Here is a 16,325-nt window from a genome sequence, read left to right as displayed (position 1 = left end):
GCCTACCCAGACCTGTTCCTTTCAGTGAAGCTGTGAGCTTCAGCTTTAATAGTGCCAGTCAGGGTGCACTTATGCGTGGAAAAAGGCAATGCCTCTTACAGAGAAGGGGAAGAAGGCCAGGCTCCCAGCCCAGCCAGCTCCATTATCACCTTCTTTGAGAGCCTCTCTGAGGATTTTCCCCCTTCAGGTATCTGGCCTCAGGCTTGTTCTTTTTCCAGGAGGAAGAGAAAAAGCAGCGAATTTGCCCTGTCTCTGATCAGCTGTTGGGTAGCAATGCTGTGTATCTCAGATGCATTGACTTTGGCTGCGGGTGCAAGAGAACGTGCCCGCAGCGCCGTCCTACCTGGCCTGCCAGAAAACCAGCGTGTGATGTGGAGGTCCCTGAGCTGGTAAGGTTGCATTGCCTGGACTCTGTGGGTCTCACAGCTCCAACGTAAATTGCATTAAGGGATGCACATAGAACAGCCTTGGGGAGGATAGCTTCTCCTTAACAATTGTTTCTGTTTAATGCTCATAAATTAGAATACAGCTGATGCTCTTTCCCCAGTATGCATAAGAAGTGACATGCAAATTTTGAGGCTTTTAATTTTTGATACTGTCTCAAATGATCTGAATAAATTCCAGATTTTTATGAGGCACAAATCAATTTTTTGCTAGTAATTCTCTGTTAAAAAACAAAGAGTCATGAATAACTCAACCTTTGCTTCTTTTTGTACATGTATATAAAATGTACACCTGCATCTTTCACACCCATTAGCAAATTAAGATGAGCAGTAGGTAGAGTATGTGTATAGAGTTCAAGTTGTTTCCTTTCTGTTGTCACTGTCACAAAAGGTTTGCATACAGAATAGATAAGATGAGCTTTTGCTATCCAAAAATGCCAAAATAGCCCATCTACCTGTAGCAAATAGCAGAGGATGTAAATGAATGAAGGGGAAGCATTAGCTCAGTGTACGGTTTTCTCTGTTGTCACTTCAAGACTTGGAGCTAAGTTTTGTGAGTCTGTGGGAAGCGTGGGCTCACTTTATTTGAAGGGTCTTTGAATTCCAGTTTGTTTTCTTAATGCTATGAAAATAATCACTTCTTATTGCTCTGCTACACTTTTTAAGGGCTACCTTCTGGCTTTTGTAAAGCAAAGTAACTGCATGGGGACATAAATAATCTTCTCGGAGCCTAAGTGGGTTCCTCAGAGAAGGTAGTATGGACAGGACAATGGCTTAGGACTTGGAAGAGCAGCATGCTTTTTGCCAGTTCTCTTAGTTTCAGCTTGATTTCTGGTTAATCTTTGTCTCTGCTATCCTCTCCTTTGTAACAGCTGCAGCCCTGTACACAAGCAAGAGCTTGGAGAAGGCTCCATCTCTATAGCTACACCAAGCAGTTGTACCAAGGTGATGGCAGCAGTCTGGTGTGCCATACTCTAAGATCTGTTCTTTTAAAACATTAAAAAAGGCATTATAGCCAGCTTCTGTGTTCTTAGTTAGGGGTTAAGGTCCTATTGTAGTAAATGTTTCCATAAGCTTGGGTGTATAAATGATCTAGCATATAACAAGTTTTTACTGACAAGATTTCAAAACCTGCCTGCAATGCTGTGGAACCAAATGATTCTTCTATTTCTGGAACTCTGTTTTAAACATGAGTCTGAATTCAGCCTCTGCTCTTGAATGGGAGCAGAGTGTACAGAAAGATACACTCTGTGCACTGTATCTTTAAATAGACATAATTAACAAACTGATAAGAAAATGGCTTCAGCCTAGAAAGTAGTCAGGCTTCCAGTTCCAGCCAGTCTATAACAACAGGGAGTGCACAGGTGCTTGCTTCTGCTCAGGCTGTGATTTCTCTGTATGCCACGCCTGAGCCCAGACTTGCTTCTTTAATAACATGCAGCCAGTTACACAGCTGTTGCCTTTAACAGCTCACAGTGTGATAGAAGTGCGTTAGATCCAGGCATTGCAGCAAATTAAGGCTCTGATCCCACCTGCAGTACTTCTCTGCAGGAGCAGGCAGCCTAGTACCTGGGAAAAACGGGCTCTGATCAGGAGAGATTTGCTTACCTTCTTCAGCGCTGGAGGAGGGTGGAGGGGCCGGTACAGCTTGCTTGCTTCGCTGCTTTACAACTCCAAGTGGGTCTTCAAGGGTTGGTGCTTCCCCAGCTCCTGTGGCAGGACTAAGCCCCGAATCATCAGTGTGTGGCTTTAATAAACAGGCAACACTGCACCCAGGTAACCTTTGAACCTGCCTTGCAACAGGTTCAAAGGTAAAAAAAAATTATTCCTGATCAAATATAAAGAGCAATTTTGGCTGGTTAGAAATGTTAAACATACAACTCTTGCGCAACAGCTTTAGAAGAGAGCAGCACACTGTGAAAGCTAACCCCAGCCCCGTGAAAGCTGCACACTTGGATTTTTAATAGGGCTCTCATTTAATCTGAGTACGCATGTGGCACTGAATAAGTCTCGTTCCACTGAGAAAAGCTGCCTTTTAGATTGCGCTTTGAGCAAGCAAACATATTCTGATATTTTTCCCTACTGCTTTGTGTAGGGGTCTTTCCTTAATCGCGTCCGACCGCAGAGGCACGGGTTTCCTTTGCAGCCCAAGCGGCGTGTGCAGCAGCACGCTCCCCTACGGTAGGGGCTCTCAGCGCGCTTGGGATGTACGGGGGGCTGGCTGCCTTACCGTGATGCACCTTCCTTTTGAACCACGCAAAGGGTATTGCGCTTGCTGGCCTGGAAAGCAGGCTAAGGCTGCTTCATCAGAGATTTCTTGTGTTGATTTAAGTGTTTGATTTTTTTCTTTTTGTCTTCCCCCATCTATGAAATGGGAGTAACAGAGTTGCTGTGCCTAACGCTGCCGGAGAAGGGCTCAGCTGTGAGGTGAGGTACGCGGGCTGCGCTGGCAGGTGGGGCTTCTTGGCTTCACTTCCAAAGGCTGTGGATGTGATATTTGGAAGATGTTTGCTCCTCATGAGCCAAGAGTTAAGGCTAAATACTGAAGTCCTTTCAGCACTCCTTAATACTGTCAGGGCTGGTCAAGATCATGAAGCTTTTGTTGATCCAGGCTTGGTTTGACTGGTGCTGGAATTTGACTCCTGTATGATATTTGAAGAGTAAACCAATATTAACACTTTTCACTTACGATCTTAGGTATTCTTGATTGGTCCTGCCTGTGTCAGCGGACATGAATAAAAGTGGAAGCACCTGTGCCAATACTAATTATCATCCTAGGCCTTCTGATTGTAATCTCCTCTAAGTTTTTAGAAAATGTCAGTTTGAGGAGGATGAAAGGAAATGAGTGGGACCGTTCCAAACTTGATGTGAAGAGTTGATACTGGCGTGCAAGTCTCTTGGCTCCAGTCTGTGGTGCATCTTGCATGTGGGAAACAAAGCGTTGATTTAATGCTGTTACGAGGTATGCAATAGATACTAATAATTAGTAGTTAGGCTGGTCCCTGTTCAGTGTAAGTGGATATTGCCTCACTGCCTCAAAAGAGCTAGAGTGACTGACACCATCTGTGGTTTTGGCTCCTAGATGCATCTTATATACCAATGTGGGAGGGGGAAGTCACTTGAGGAGGACACAAAGCCAATTACCCGAGCTAGCTGTATGTGTAAAGCTGTAACTGCTTTTCCTTCTCCGCCCTTTCTCCCTCGTACATAAAGTACATGGCTTTTTACCTCTTTTGAACAGCAAATTAATCCAAGTTGTGGTGTTTTGTCACCTTTCACCTATATAGTTGCTTCCTGATGAATGAAGACCATTGATTAGTCAAAAACCGTTCTGGGAGTCCTAAGCCACTCTGAGCAGTGAGTGTGTCATCTCTGAGTTGGGTAGGTTGGGCTCTTGATCAAAAGTCCTGCTGAATTGCTAATGCTGGGTAACCTTTTTTCAGCGTGTTTTGAAAGCAGGTGTGAGAAAACATGTTCACAAGCCCTGGAAGACACATGGGCTTACATTCTGTAGCGCAGGCTTGTCTGTGTACGTTATCTGTGTTCCTTGTTTTTGAATGAGTGATGCCGTAGTTTGTGATCTCAGTGACCAAAGCACATGACCAATGATATAAAATAGACGAGGTCAGCTGTGGAAGCATCACCTATGTCCCAGTTCTGAAAAAGAGGAGCTCAAGGCAGACCTACTCAGAATTAGCAAGTGCTTTTTTCCATAAGATTGGAAAAAAACACTTTCAGTTAATGAAAATGTTGGTAGTTTTTCTCCTCAAGACTAAATTATGAAGAAAACAGATGACAAACGACATGAAGAATTCTCTGTAGGCTAGCAGGGGCCTTATGAACTCTATCAAGCTAGTCATTTTTTAAATATCTGAGCAGGTTTTGGCTCAAAATATTTATTCAAAAGTATTAATTTTTGACAGAAGTCTCTGCATGCCTGTGGTTTTTAAGCATGTGATAATCCAAATTTTCTTTTGCTAGTTTCTATAGGTGATAGAAAGCTCAATAGTTTGCCTTTTCTGTTTAGATCCATTTTCTGTGCTTATCTAAAGTATCACTAGTCACATTAACACTTCTTTCCAATATTACACAAGCAATTTAATCACTTGCCCTTTGTGCAATTCACTTGATACTTGAATGATGAAGAACATGCACCAAAAGGAAGCAGAAGAAATTGAAAGGAGTGTTTCTTCCAGCTTTCTTCCAGCTCCATTACTGACAGCAGGATTCACAGGCATATTTTAGATACCTGCCAGTGAACGTACAACTGTGGGATATCCCTGAACGCTGATTAAAAGTGATTCTTGCTGAGGTTGTGCAACCAGTTCGAGCTGTGAAGAGTGGGGTTAAAGGTCATTACCACACAAAGCTGGAGTTTAATCACTTCTAGGTAACATATAAGAACTCTTTTTTTATTGGTCTTGTGAAATCTACTCAAATGCAATAGGCTGTTGAGTGATAAACATGAAACAAACTCTAACCCTTCAGCCTAAATTATTGCCCTGGCGGTAGTAAAGTTTGGTGCCAGGATATTATAAGTCATTCTTGCTATGTTAAAACATCTGTAATGGATGTGTAGTTAAGCTGTTTAGATCAATTAATGAGACTGCACATTTGAATATTTGCAGTTGCTCTCTGGTGCCCAAGAGCAGCTGCACACATTCTGTTGGTTGGTACAGCTGCTGTGTAAAACTGAAGGATCTGACTGAATTTGCTGCTTCCGTGTTACTGTTGACAATCTTGCATTCTCCTCTCTTCATGTAGAGATCGAGTGGTGTGTCCCAGTAAGTGTCTATGGTTTTAAAACCAGACGAAACAGACTTTCAAGATAACTGTTAAATACACACAAGTATGAACTGGCACCAGTCACTCTGGAGGAACTAAAAGCATCTGAGTTATATCTTGCCTTGCTGACTCTGAGCATAACAACTGGCAGATAATTCTACTGATTTTGACTGGAAACTATGTAATACTGTAATACTCATTGGTCTATTTGTGATCACAATTTGTCCCCAAAAGACTAGTTATTCTGAACTCTGACACAAAAAATATTTGGCATTGATCACTTCTATTGCATCTGATAAGAATCATAGATGAAAAATTAAGGAAGCTGTCTCTCTGTAATCTCTGACAAAGTAAAGCCATTCCCATCTCAAGAGCACTGAATGCCATATATCGCATGTTAACTCTGGAGACCATCCAGCACGCATTCTGCCTGGCTGCATGGCTGTGGCAGCGAGGCTCTAATGAAAGTCTGTGGACAGATAAAATCATCAGGTCTTGTTCTCCTCTAAAGGTTAATGATATAATGGAGGCTGCTCAAACACAAAGTGGGCAGACACAATGGATACAAATGAGCTTAGATCCAGCTTGCAGCAACTCGTGAAGATTTCACGGTATTTAACTCCTGATGAAAATGAGAACTGCCTACCAAAGATGAGGGTCTGCTGACACTTTGAAGCTCAACCCAATTTTGTTGTTGTGTCCATGCAGAGCTTGGCTTCTGCATCAACTCCAGACTTTCAAATCCAGTCCTGAAACATGATCCCAGAACTGAAGCTTCTGATTCATTTGTTCAGTAGTTTTCGTAGTTCAGCTCTGCTATTTTGCCTACACGTTTACCTGAACATTTTGCTGTGCTTAACCTCCCCTACTGCCAGGATAAAATGTAGGCAAGAGAAGCAGACATGACAGTTTATGAACAGAGACTTTGACTATTGGCCGTTCAAACTGGAAGTAAAAAAACGGAGCAAGTCTTTCTTAGTGACTTTAGACTTTGGATTTACATACTAATAAAAGAGAAAAAAGCTAATGTTCAAAGTGAGCAATATCTGACGTGTAATATTTAGATGAGGAAAGTTTAAAGACCACTTGGATTGCTTTTAAGTGTTATCACAGTGCTGTAATTTGTTTTGGTGTTTAAACTTTTGTTGAAACAACCAAATTACATTTATAGTTTAGATAGCCATGAAGATTTGATTTCTCAATGTCAATCCTGAGTAATTTAGTTGAACAAGAGAGCCAGCAATTTCTTTTTTTTTCTTTTTAAGATACCATGCTTTTGATGGTGGAATAGTAAATACATTGGTTTGCTAAGTTGCCTGTTACAGTCCTTCATGTGTTGTGTCTTGGACCTCATCTGTTCACCTGTGCTTAACACAAAGGATAAGCCTTGGAGTTCAGCTCTTGTTTCGATATTCTGAGGAGCTCTGATCTGATTTGGGGTCCATCTCTAATTTAGCAACTCTATAATATAGGGGTTCTTTTTTTTCCTTTATCCTTCCTTATCCTAAGAGATAATGCCGTTGATGTTGATGAGGTGCCATTATAAACCAATGTAGAGCTCGGCTGTAACGACTAGCCTTTAACATACAGCAGATCTTCTGCTTATACATTGTTATTGGAACAATGCAGAATGCCTATAATGTTCTGAAATCTTTTCTTTCTACCTGTGCTTCAGCTCAAGCCTTGACTGAGTCAGTTTTGTCCCAATTAAAGACCACGCTGAGTATAAGAGGTTCAAGATGTGGCTTGTTGTGAGATAAGGTGTCCGATGCTTTTGTGATTTAATTCTATGGACTTCATTAGATGCATGGATTTAAAAGACCAAAGAATTATGCTTTCTGATGAGTACTGGCATGGTCTTTAATTTCCAAAGTAATTGTACGTATTTCTTTAGAAATCTGTTGAAACAGATCACTGGAGCTAAATTTTAGAAGGCTTTTGAGATCATTGTAGTGCAAGATCACAAAAAAAGACATTGCTTTAAACTGTGGATTTAGATTTTAATTAAGCCTTTCTTGTTGAAGTTGCTTACTACTGATGAAGGCACTTGTGTTTTGGTGCCTGAAAGCAAGTTCAGAAATTTAGGGACTGTGATTGAGTACGTTTCAATAGCATGTGGCTTTTCAGGGTTGTGCAGATCAAGAATTATCAAATTCAATTTTGTGCCAACTGAAGCTACTGACCTTGATTGAAAAGAGCCATTTGCTTGACTAAAAATACATAGGTGTATATTGCAGTTCAGGGAAATACATTGAGAAAAAAAGGTAGTGATATTCAAATTCAGGCAATCAGTACTTCCTGTGGCTAAGTTATAACCCCTGGGTCATGTTTAGTAAGGGTTTGGAATGAGGTGAGTAAATGACTTTGTCTACCTGATTAATCAGCGAATGATGTACAGGTGTGTAACATGCTCTAATGCACATCTATGGCATTTAGACTGCAATCACTGCAGTAGACTTGCAGAAGGGATGAATTTGATGCTTTTTGGTTTAGCCACAGAAAATATAATTCTCAAAAGGTACTTTAGCCTGCGGGATGTCCTGAAAAATCACTAAAAAGACTTGCCATGGTGAGCACTTAAGCACAGACAATTTACTTGATTTTCCATTCTGTTCATTGGGGCTTCTCCTGTGTTTTAAGCTAGCATGTTTCCCAGATTTAAGTTGCTATGGACAGAGAGGACTCTGCAATAAATATATTCCAAGAACAGGGATTTTTCTTGGGTTAGGATAGCAGCAGAAGTATGCGCCGATGTAGGGTATACTTGATTCTCACTTGGGTAGAGGGTGGATTAGAGGACCTGAACTTGCGGCTCATCTTGCAATGATTCTAATGGCAAAGCAATTCAAGACAATACGCATCACATAAAATTCGACACCTTTTATGACCTTGTGGTTTGAACTGCAATCACCTAGTTACCTTTGATTAATAACACTCAGCAACACACTGAGATGGCTATCAATATACTACTGAGTTTCCTCAAGACTTGTGTCCCAGCCTCAAATGATTTGGAGAGGACCTACTGTTAGTGTTGCAAACTTTTCTTCCAAGATTTCAGGCCATATCTGGGGCAGATGACTGTGTTTTGACAGCTGCCTATTCAGGGCAAGCTCAGACATAGATTATTTGGGTTATATCTTCTGTTTCAGAACATGTGAGATATTTCATGTGAACAAGATATAATGAGACTTAGTCACTGTACCAGTAAACTATGCTGGATTTTCTGATGTCCCATGAAGGATATGCAATGCAGAGAACTTTGTTAAAAAGAAAAAAATTACAGAAAGAGGAAAAAAATTACAGAATAAACAGAATGCAGGAGAACAGAAAACAAATTAATGCTGGCTGTAAACAGGCAAGCAGCCTATTCTGCCTTGGTAGTTTCATGACCTTTGTCACCAGTGGTATTGGACTACCTGTGAGGTCTTGATTGTGTAAAAGTTTGAAGTTCAAAGAAAATTATTTGGGCAGAAAAAAATGCCAGTAGATGTTTGGAGCAGCCATTGGTAGCCCCTTTCTGCAGGACCCTGCTGGTACCCTGAGCAACATGGAGGGCACCAAGTGCCATCCACTGCTTCTCCTGGATATTTTGCTGGTATCTGAAGTTGTTTACCTAAGTTGCTGGAGGATTTGGAACTTCTTCAGCTGTTCTGGTTGCATTCAGTTTCAAAGCAAATTAAACCACCCATCTTGCATAAAATGCACATTGTGTCTGATGGCAAGCTGAGCAGAGGAGCATGTCCATTGCTTCACAAGGCTGCGTGAGTTCATTGAGTTCTCACTGGAGAACCAAGGGAAATATTTGAAAAGCAAACAAACAACAAAACCAAGCAAATAAACCAAGACTAGTATTGTCGTCTTCTCCCCCATCACCTGCCAGACTTTTCTGTCCAGGAAGAGAATTTCTACCCTGCCTATATTATGGTGCAACTTCTGGCTTAGATGGAGAGAGATGAACATCAATAACACTGAGGCAATTTCTCACTTCACTGCTAGTGGGATACTTGCCTCATCTCTCAACCACTGTTGTATTGCATCCCGTATACCCAGTTGTTTTCTTTCCAACTGAAGTGTGATAAACAATACATGACAAGCTGTAAAATCTGACCTGCCCTGAGTTGCAATATGTATTGAGTCCAAACTCAGGATGCCATTGAAATAATTAAACCAAAATGCTCTGATTAATTAGGATTATTTAATTAAAATCTGGTGACAGGCAAAGAAGTTGGAGCCAGCAGAATAAGAAGAGGAAGAAGAGGAAAGTGTAGTGTCTGAGGTTCAGGTGTACTGCCGCTTGGTGACAGCGTAGTCTCAGTGTGCCCTTCAGTACCAAGGAAGGACTCCTGTCTGTGGCAGTGCTGCAAGAGCCCTTGCTCTGGTGAACCTTGCCAATGCCTTGGTTAATGGGCCAGACACCGTCGAGCTCGTTGTGGCATTTCAAGCACCTTGGAACGTGGAACTACCCACATGGCAGCCAGAAGCTGGGCTCAGCTAACCAGATTGCTGTCGACAGTCATTTCAGACCAGTCGTCCTTAGGTAACTTTATCCTGGCTTTTGTTCATGCTGATTGTGTTTGCGATGCCAAGAAGTCTCTTAATGCCTTCACCTCTCAGTAGAATTATGTTTCAGGCCTTTTGGACCAGATTGTTCAAAAGCAGCTGAGGTGGAGTATGTGTGTCTGTGGTTTGCTTTTTTTCCCCCCCAGTCCTGTGATTCCGGGGTTCTTTTATTTGAGAATAGTGCTTGGACAATGTCTTCCCAATTTCAGTGGGAAGTGCTGGTGTGGGAGAAGGTTTTGCCTGATACCTGACTCAGACTTGCAGCTGTCATCCTTGGTAAGACCCAGTTTGACTGTTGCTTTCCGGTAGATGCAAAAATACTGTGTTCCTTTTCCAGGCTTTTCTGGAGAAATGCATTGGGGGAAGAGTATTGCTCTGAGGAGCCAGGAGGATTTTATCACGGAGCTCTATCCCTTCTGACAGTTTCTTCTGCCTCTGAGCTCACAGGTTATTGCAATGCACGCATCTCAAAGCAGGATACTCAAATACTTTCTCCCTCAGTAAAAAACACTGAAATTCTAGTGACACCCCAGTGCTCCTGCTGGTAGTTGCTAAAATGACATGAGACTTTGTGACAACAAGCTGGGAAATTTGGCATGGGGAGGGGGTTGAAGATTGCTGCTTCTGTGTAAGTTTTTTGTGTTAGTTAACGTAGTGTTAACACGGTGCTCCTGAGACTTCTCGTCCGCTTGTGGCGAGACCTGCCTTTGATGTGGATTGCTTTGTGCCTGTGCCAGATCTTGAAGCATATTGCTGTGCTATGATGTTGGTATTTTCTGTTAGGAAGTGGGAGGCAAGGGGGCCTGTTTGTCTGTTAATTATAACAAATGACAGAAGGGAAAGCACTCAACAGCAAACCCAGGCAAGTAGTGCTCTTCGGCTGTACTGAGCTCTTGAGCCCTCAGTGGTTGCTGCAAAAGGCTTTTTGCAGTCAGCTCTAACATTTTCTCTTACGAGGAGCTGATTTCTGTTCAGGGTGTTTCCTACAAAGTACTTTCTAGAAGATACCAGTGTTAGAGTTGGTTGGGAAAGGGTTTTCTTTTGTCTCCAGCAGTTTCCGAAAGCTGACTGAGCTCTATTTTGCTTTGAGGATCTTACAAATCTTAAAAAGCAAGAGGACAGTTTTAGCTGAACAGAATGGCGTTATTTTTTCCGAAATGATGAAGCACCATGTCTTGGCATTTTCCAGCTGGGCTTGGGTGTTTTGCAGTATGATTTGCCGCAGTTGATACAAACCTGAGAAATACTTTAACTAGTCAGAAGCAGACTGTGTCTTCAGGCCGTCTTGTATGTCCTGGGATGGCACTTCAGGCACTAGCTCATGCTGCCTTGAGTACCTTTTAAGCCTGAGGCGGCTATTTCATCCACACCGCAACGTGCACTGCCAAGATTAATCTCTGTACCGTGGGACGATACTGTCTTTGAGGCCACTTGGAGCTCCTGAGAGTTGCCTCTTCTTTGGCACACAGCCTGCTCCTTTCTTAACCTTTCAAACACAACACCTGCCATAGTATGGTTTGCCCCAAGACTGCTCTTTGAGCTTCCCTGACAGTCCGTCTGTAGCTTTAAATGAATTCGCTATGCACTCACAGCATTCTGACTCACTCTGTAGCAAACCAAAGAAGGTTCTTCCTTGTAGAAGTATGCAACAGGAAAGCAAATGCTAGAAACTATTCCCGCAACACCGCATTTCTATTTAGAACTGGTAACATCCAACTTAAAATGTTCCGTGAGGCAATTATGGCATCCAAGCAGGGCCCACGTCTGTATCATATAATGCAGTCTGTCCCTCTGATTGCAGGAGCATGCAATAAAAGCTATAAATTCCATAAATGTCAAAACAGCGTCATCAGTGAGAAATGGATCATTAATTATATGAGTATTTGGCAGATAATTCTGAATAACAGAGGAACATGTGAACAGTGTTAATCTGTTCAGTCACTTTGTAAAGACTAAAAACTGCTTGAACATAGTAAGCAGTATCTGCTCCATATGCTGTGTATACTCCCCCAAAAAAACTTCTTCTGTGGTAACACCCTTTGTTGTCCTCTGCTGGGTGCTGAGATCCCAAGCTTATTCATGTTTCAACCCATGGTGTGGAGCACGGGTCATTGCAAGACTTCCTCCTGATATGCAGTCACATACCATACTTCATTTTAAACACCCACATATTGTTGTAATACCTTTGGTGTAAGTAATATCATTAATTATTTCATATTAGAGTAATACATCCAGATCCCAGCTTGTTGACCAAATGTAAGGAGAGGGTCCCATATTCAAAGGGCAGGAACTAATGTAGAAGGTGTTTGACTTCAGTATCCCAACAAAGCTGGAGGAGAACCCAGGGCTCTGGAGATTCTGCCAAGTGCCAGAAATCATGAATCTTTCTTTACTTTCCTTCTTTTCTATTTCATTCAAAAGTGGTGCATACTGGTGCTTTCAAATATTTTTTTCTGATTAAGTTTTTGCAAGAAGACATATTAGGAAACACTTCTGTAACACCCAGCTAGATTTCATCTCGTTTGCATTCTCTTTATCTCCAAATTTTGCAATCCATGTTTGATTAAAAAAAAAAAAAAAAAAAACAAAACACAAAACACAAGGGAAAAAAAAACCCCAAACCTATGATGTTTGTTTGGGGAGGTGTATCCAGGCAGTGTAGTTGATGGCTTCGCTTAGTTCTATGTAGTCACTGGTGTAGTTTATATTCCTTAGTACCACTTCATTATTTAGAAAAAATCATCATCCGTGCTGTTGCTGGAATCGTCCTTTTTTTCTTGTGGGCTGCAGTGCTATTTGCTTTCTTCCAGTCTTGCAGAAAGTCCACGTGCTCTTCAAAAATACATACCAGTATACATTGATTCATTATCTCACAGGTTTCCATGTATAAAATAGTTGTCATAAGAATTAGGAACTTAGAATTCCTTCTTTTCCCTTCTCCATCCCTTTCTTTTTCCCATTTCCAGCTCCGAAGTGCAAATGCACAAAGCAAGTGACCATATAGCAGCTGTTAGCCAAGACTGGTATGTGGAACGAGATATTCTAGAGAAAATATTCCTCATACATAAAACCATAAAACTCTCCTAGCATCTTTTAATGAGCTTACTCTGAAAGACCAAAACATGCATTGTGTCACAGGAGAGAGCAGAAGAGATCAACAATATCATTGAAGTCCTAACTCTGTGGCAACAGGGACTTGTTAACATCAGCTAGGCACCTTTGCCCAAGGAGTGAACAAAGCAAGCAACAATTTTTTATTTCGTTTTTTTTGTCTTCAGTCACTCACCTCTTCCAGTGGAGTGTCAGTTGTTTCTGTAACCTCCTGCACTGTTGTCAGCTTCTCGCTCTTTGCTGTTCAATCTTACTCAGCCATCTTTTATACTGTGACAGCTACACCCTCACGTAATAACAACTTGTTTTTACGCAGTGCATTCACCTTAGTGATTTACCCAGCCTACTCACAAGCTTACAAACCTGAAAACTGTTTTAATGGGACACTGCCTACCAACTGGTTTTCTAGTCTGTTAGTGGTACGTTTGATGTGATTACAAGATCACCTCAAGTATCGCTTCGAAGATCTATAGGAAATGGTATAGATTTGCTATAGATCTATGCAGTGAAGAAGAATTTCAGTCTGAAATGGATTTATCCCATTAAATTGCAATGATTTGGAAAAGGATTTTCTCAATGAAGCCACTTTTACAGTAGAGAGTTTCTGTATGCTTTTCAGACATTGAAACTTTTCTAATGGAGGTTCAGTGCCCACAGTTAAAATGGAGTTTAAAATTAAAGCAGAAAATAACCTTTTCATCCAGAGAGCTCTTGTGATTGTTGGTTCCAGTCGTCTTAAGACAATGCATTTAAGAGACTGCCAGTTACATGGACTTCTACTGGGGGCTGGGGGCAGTCCCTCTCAATTCTTCCCCAGTTTGCATGTCCTGAAGCTTGAGCAGTTGCCTGTTGCTGCAGAGATTGTTATTCTTTAACAAAGCGTGGGCTGTGGCACTATGCTCCGAGGGATCTTGCTGTAGTGTTTTAAGGAGCCTTTCTGCTAAATCCAGATACAGAATGTCCAAGAGCAGCTAATGCAGCTATTCCTGCTCGTGTCTACCTTGCTGGGCTCCTGCTCAGGTTGCAGGGAGTAATACGCAGTTCTCTGTGCTGTCACAGGGTTGGTGCAAAGAGCATGACATGCTGCTGTGGAAGGGTGGTTAGCTTTAATCTTGCAACATTTTTGTTTGCTCCATTACTTTTTTCCATTTCTTACTGATCTTCTTTTCCCAAGCCAAATGATTTTTTTTTTTTTTTAATCAGAGACCACTTAAGGGCAAAACTTGTTCATCCATTTTGAATTACTGGATATAAATCTTGATACAGAGATGCATCATAGGAAAAAACTGATCTATTGCTGATTGCATAAGAGTTACTTAGGTAACACATGATCCCATAGAGTAACCTCTGTTTGTCCTCTGTTTTAAATCACTGTCATCTGTTGCATCCTCTAACTATCCTGCAGGCTCTTCAGCTTCAATATGGTCCCATCCAATGTGAATGTCAGGCCAAAAACGTTGAAATTTGGTCTTTGATCTAGGTATTCCAGTAATATAAAGAAGAGTAATGTTTTGCTAGAGGAAGTTAGATAAGTATATGTGGGTTAAAGATCTGGGGAAAAAACATAACTATAGCTTTTTCTAGAGCTTATCAGGTGCTGTGTGAAAATCCTCCTGAAATCATCATGGTAAGGAAAACATTCATTTGTTCGTGATTTCAAAATGGGAAAGTAGTTGTATTTCCTACTATCTAAAAGGTAGGAAAAAATGCTGAAAGAGATGTTCCTATGAAAAAGACAGGATGTTTCATAGGACATAACACCGCTCAATAGGTGAAAATGTAGAGTGCATAAATCACTGAATAAAATTGCAGGGTGTTTAGACTTCACCTGTGTGAACCAGCGAAGTGTCTTAAGGTCTGAGAAGCCCCCAAGCATTGTTCTTATTATTTGCTGCTCTGGAGTGAATTTCCTTTGTTGTATCCTGCCCAAGGATAACAGCAGTAAACCTCAGCTCTGCCAGAGGGAATAAGGTGGTGTGAGCAATTTCACTTTCCTAACGGCTGAAGACATTGGCTCATGTTTGTTGCTGAAGGGACAAGAATGCCGCCAGATAATTGAGTCACGGGGTTTAAAAGCAAGCTTTATTGGTTGATCTGTATATATGGGTGGCTGGCAGACTTTCTTTCATGAGTGGTGGAGAGGCGGAAACTCTATGGGACAGCTTTTTACTGACAAAATTGCTCTCTGGACAAGGAGTTACCGGCCGTATTGTAGGTGGAGTTGTGGAAGGTAAGGATTATCTTCCTAATATAAAGATTATTGGATCTCTGGGTTTTGTTATGAAATGCTCAGACTGATAGGAGTGAAGTGTTTTCTTCCCATGGCCTTCCCTGAGATTAGCGCCCATCATGTGAACTAGTTACATGGGTGCTCAACTATGCTGTGAAGCTAACAATGATTTGGCAGCACTATTTGTGAGTCTCATAGCAGCTCCTATGGAACAGCCATTTCAGCAGCCAACAGTAATCTGCAAATTGCTTGTACTTTTTGGAGCTTGTTTACATTGAAAGAAGTTTACATTGAAATTTGAAGGCAGCTTTGAGGATGGAGAGTAGAGAGAAAGGGGGTTTGGCCATCACGTCTCAGCAGCTGGAGCAGTGATCATCGCCAGTATCGCACATTCCTGAGAAGAGTAGACTTTGAACCATGTAGATGCAGATAAAACTGGAGATAAATCAGGAAATCCTTCTTCTCTCTAATTTTGTTCTTTTATGCCATAACTGTAAAAATTTAAAATTTACATGCTTCTAAACTGCATTCATTGGCTGGGTACTTCCCAATGTACTCAATAGACCTTACTCAGTTGGTTAACTTCAGTTATGATATCATCAATGACATAAAGCTATTAAAAATCAGCCTTACAAGGTTTTCTGAAGGAGAAAGTATCTGGAGTTGAGGTTTTGAAGAATATTCCAAATCTAGTAATACCACACATATGGAAGTCTCCGAAATTTGGGCTCTAATCTTTACATTTTAGCTTGCTCCAAATTCTTGAAGACCTTAACTGAGGAGCTGGGGAAATACCTGGATCAATGGATTTACTCTGGGTATGAATTTGTCCTGTAAAACACGAAATCACAGCTTTTGTGTTTTATGCCAGGTTTGGTAATTTTTCAGCTGTATGGCAACTGTATTAGATAATAGCCTAAGATTTCTCTTGGAAGTTGATTATGGTACTATAAAGTATGAAAACAACGGAAGCCTGTGGGGGACCAATAAAGCCAAACTCATCTATGATATGAAAAGCAGAAGCCAATGGCAATTGTGATTAGTGAAGACTATAGAACAATTCAGAATTGCGCTACAGAATAACCTTTGCCTTCTATTTTCTGACACAAAATAAAAGGCCATCTTCTTGTCACCATCTCTAGGGTACTTTTTTGGCCTTCTGACTGAAATATCCCTGTGTTTGGGTGTGATCAGAC

The sequence above is a fragment of the Calonectris borealis genome, chromosome 7, assembly GCF_964195595.1.
Source record: "Calonectris borealis chromosome 7, bCalBor7.hap1.2, whole genome shotgun sequence".
NCBI lineage: Eukaryota > Metazoa > Chordata > Aves > Procellariiformes > Procellariidae > Calonectris > Calonectris borealis.
This window is presented reverse-complemented; position numbering follows the sequence as displayed.